This window comes from Lathyrus oleraceus, chromosome 2 (genome assembly GCF_024323335.1).
Source record: "Lathyrus oleraceus cultivar Zhongwan6 chromosome 2, CAAS_Psat_ZW6_1.0, whole genome shotgun sequence".
NCBI lineage: Eukaryota > Viridiplantae > Streptophyta > Magnoliopsida > Fabales > Fabaceae > Lathyrus > Lathyrus oleraceus.
In genome coordinates, this window is record NC_066580.1 from 19,548,204 (window position 1) to 19,553,127 (window position 4,924).

The window sequence follows — 4,924 nt, forward strand, 5'->3', positions numbered from 1 at the left end:
AATGTGCTTTAAGTCAATTAGTAAAGTTTTTGAACAAGAACCATAATTGAGATTGATTAAAGTCATGTCAAAGGTAGAATCTCAAAACATAGTTGACAACTTGGATTTTTGTGATTTTGGATGTGTGGTTCGAATCACACAATCCCAGAGTCGAATCAAACAAGGCAAAAATGAATCAGGATTGTGTTGCTCCTTATGAGCCAAATCACAACTTGGCTTGATTCGAATCATTCACTATATAAGTTGAATCATAGTTTATACATGAGTCAAATCATATATCCTTCTCCAGCCACTGCCAAGTTTGATTCGAATCATGACCAAGCCTTGAATCGAGTTATGGTCTGTGTGAGTCGAATTATGCCTTAGTCTTGACTCGAATTACAGAAAAACGGGTATGTCTTTAAGCGTTGATCTTTTTCCATATTACTTTGCTGTTTTACTCAAATAACCAAATGCTCTTGACACGAACAAAACATATTTTTTCACTCATTTTGTGCATAATCTCAAGCACCTATATAAATTATTTTCTATCTACATGTCGCATCTCAAAAAATACAATCCTTCGCAATGGTCGTAGAAAAAATGATTCGAACAGAGTCGCCACCAAACTTTATTTATTACAATGAAGGAAAAGGAAAATACCCATAAAACCTTTAAAAAAATAAAATGGTCGTCACAACCAAATTCAGGTTCCGGAGTCGATTACGCAAAGGGAAGGTATTAACACCCCTCTCGTTCGTTATACTAAACCGGAACCTTTTAGTTATACTTGCGATTTAATGTTAGATTATGTTAATTTTTTCTTCGAGTGATAAAATGTAAAAGGAAATAGGGTCACAAACATGTTTTTATTAGGGTGCTTGACAAGATTGCGAGTCTTTCTCCTACGTATCCTCATGTACAATGAAGAACTCAAAGCTTCGTAGTCCGGGGCAAGAAAAAAGATATTTTTGGTTTTTTTATTATAGTTCTTGACGAGACGTGAATCTCTCTCTTACGTATCTCCAGGTGCTATGAATAACTCAAAGCTACGTATTTCTTGGTAGCAAACGAGTGTTGGTTGATTGGTTTTAGAGGACAAATGTTTAGGTCGAATTCTAATGGTTAAACATTGGCTTGTATGCTTACGGATGGGAGACTTAGCATTTATTTGTTTTGTGGATGGGAAACTTAGCATTTGTATGCTTGCGGATGGAAGACTTAGCATTTGTTTTTTTGTCTAGCAGTTTAAATATTTAGTTGTATGCTGGCGTATGGGAGGCTTAAGCGCTTGCTTGTATACGCGTTAGAAAGGACTAAACAATGTCCTTGTATGAAAAGGTTCCGATTGCATGGTGTCATAATCTAATTTTTAACCCTAAGATCCACACCTCATTTGCATTTTTGTATACAAGCAAGGTCACATCTTGGTCCTTCCCTTATCCATCTTTGGGGTTGCTTCTTGCAGGGATCACCAAGCACTTAATTGTTGGTTTATTTTACCTTTAATGTTTATTTGATTCATTGCTTATATAACCACTAATCAAATACCAAAAATATGTCTTTCTTCTCTTAAGTCTAATGTACAAGGTAGGGCTCCTCAAATTAAGAGCATCTCAAAGTTTGGTGGCTTACTTCTCAAGGAAAGTCAAAGGTTCATGTGTTTATTTCCATGCCTTCTTCAAGAAGTAACTTAAAGCTTTGAGTAATTTAATCAAGAGGCAATCAAGGACACCTTATCTTGAGTTTATATTATCACCCATGTGCTTTGAAATGCAAGAAAAGTCCAAGTACACAAGCTTGCTCCAAGAGGTTTGACCTAAAAGTCAACAATTTGAAGTCAAAGTTCCAAGGATCACAACTCCTTCAATTCTCAACATTATTGAATACCCCTTTTTGCATATGACTCTTCTCAACATCCTCTAAAACTTCTCGTTACATGACAAGAGACAATTATGCTTGGAGGATCATCAAACGTTTGGAGACATTATAGGTCATTTGTGGACTTAGTGAAATTTGACCTATTTTCAAGTGACTTTTTTCCAACTTTCAAGGATCATAACTTCTTGAATTTTCAACATATGAAGCTGATTCTTTTTGCAAAATGTCATTTGTGATGCCCTCTAAATTTTTACTTCAAGGACCAAGGTCATAATATGCTTGTAAAGTCATGGAATTCATTGGGACATTATAGGTCATTTTCAGCCATGAAGCACTCAAATTTTTCTAAGTTACATAACCAGTTTTTCATGCCAACTTCAACATGCCATAAATTTGTGCTCAAACATCCAAATGAAACCTTTCTTGGCACATTATAATCTTGGACATGATGTTAACACATTGCAAAAAGAATGGTATCAAAAAGTCTCTTGAGTAGGGTGCCCCATTGAGTTGATTGAACATGGCAACTTGAAACTGAAGAAATCAACATTGCCCGAAATTTGATCATGACTAATCTTAATTCCATGCCAAATTAGAAAGTGTTTTGGTCCTAAACATGCTTTAAGAAACCTCCAGAAGTTAATTAACACTTAAAACACATCATTTTGCTGAGTTTTAATAAATTTTAAGTCACACTTTTCACACACTTGGATCAAATTCGTTTTGCACGAATTCAACTCATTCCACATGTATTTGAATCCAAACACATCAGCTATAAATAGAGGCAGCTATTGTCTTCATTTGCAAGCTATGGAGAGTCAAGAAACCCTTGCTGCAACTTGAAATTTTTCCAAAAAATTCAACTATCGTGTTTTGAGTTTGAACTTGTTTCAATCTAATTTCTTGATTCCATTAGCTCCATCGGCATCCTTGAAACTTTTGCAACAATTCCCAAGCTCTGAGGCATCCTGACGTGCTCTAACCAGATCGAGCTTCATCAACTTCTAATCACCATCTAGACAAGGTAGTTATGAGCATCATTTGAACTCAAAAAAGTTATCACAATGTAGTCATTCACACTCATATGCTTTCCCCTAACTTATCTGGTGTTGATTGATCGTGTTCATCATTTAATTTTATTTTTCGTGGCTTGCTTGTTTCTGAAACTTCTTTGAAATTCCCTTTGCTTAGTTCACATAAATGAATTTAGAGTATAAGGTTGAATTTGGGATGAAAAGAGGATCACAATGGTGGTGGTCTCGTGTCTTGAATTTACCAAACGATGAAACTCCTATGAGAGCTGATCGGAGAAGACGACCGTAGTTTTCCTCAAGTGGTCTGAGTTTGAACCAGACACGTTGGCAAAGTAAAATGTTTTGATTGGTTGAAATTAAATTGGATCCTGTGTTTGGATTGCAGCGTGTTCCACCATGCATCCTAACCTTTAGAGTGTTGGATCTGCCACGTCAATTAATGAGGCGTAATCCAATGCTCTGTCTTTTTTCTGATTTTAATTCTTTTTCTTTTATTATTTTTAATTGTTTTTTCTTTAAAAATTCATAGTAATTTCATTTTTCTTATCCAAAAAATCCCAAAATAATTTCTAAAATTCTCTTTTATTTTTCTTTATCTGAATTTTATTTTTCCATATTTTATTTCCATAGATCTGTACAAGTTTGAAATCGGTGATATATATTGGAGAGGGCTACATTGAACATAATGACCTTTCCTCTACCATTCTGAATTTTCGATGTATTCAAAGCTTCAGTCGACGACGGATCGAGAATCCCTGACGGATGACAGATGTACAGCACAGTCTTGTCAAGATGCAGTTACTTGCCAAATCCCTAATTTTTGCCTAGATTGCCCCGGTGTGAGGTGATCAATCTAGCGGGATGCAAATTCTTTTTTTTTTTTTTTTTTTTTTAGTGTCTCTAACTTTTGCCTGGATCGCCCTTTCGGGTTTTCAATCCACCGAGACGCTCCTTTTTGCCTAAGTCGCCCTTTGGGGTGTTCGACTTAGCGAGCTCTTGTTCTCTTTTTTTTTGTTTTGTGTTTTAGGCGAAGTATTTCTTGACTGCATCTGGAATTTACAGGGCGAGTGAACTTCTTCATCCATCGTTGGAAGTGTCAAAACATTGCCTGAAAAGGCTGGACGTTCATAGCTTGGAGTCCACTTGCCCCTGTACTTGGGCACGAAAGGCAAGACTTTCTTGAGCACAAGGTTCCTCGGAACACACGAGGCTTGAACTTCTTGTCGAATGCTTTTTCACTCTCTGCTGATATGATTGACCATGACACATGGCAGTTGATCTCTTCTTTTCGATCGAATTCAGCATCAGCCAACTTGGGACTTTGAGGGTGCTATTTTTCTTTTGTTTTTTTTCTTTTGATTTTGCTTTTGATTTATTTTTTTTGATTTGATTAGGTTTTGCACCCTCCTCTTTCTTTTTTCTTTTTTTCCTTGATTTTTCTTTTTTGATTAATGCCCCAGTTGGCTGTTCTGCTGATTCTCGAGATGCAGCTGAGTGATCTTCTTTTCTTGCCCAAGAAGTCGGGAAGTCTCGTCAGGAATCCCTTCAACATCATCTTCGTCCGCTTCGAATACAGGGAATTCAAAATTGGGAGATGACGTCCGATCACTATGTTCAATGGGTTTTAAGAAACAACCTGCATAAAGATTTTGATATGAAAAGCTTTTTGAAAATCAAACGAGACAATCGTTATGCAGATGAAAAGATTGCTTTTATTCTTGTTTTTTAAGGTTTTTTGTGATCACCAATTTCATGCAAAAAGCGAAAAGGGAAAACAAATGGAAGAACAAAAGTTTAAACATGAATTTATTTGAATGAAAATATCATTGCACAAAATGTTGCCAACAATGCCATCACTTCTCCTTTTGGCATGGGAGAAGGGCTTTTTAAACAAAGTGAAAAGACTCTGACGTAAAAACAACTGTAGGAACGCCCACAGTGACCCAATTGCGATAGATCCCACCAGGGATGACAACTGTCAATATCTTTTGCATCGGCAGCTTCTGATTTTGAACAACCCTCTTGAAAAC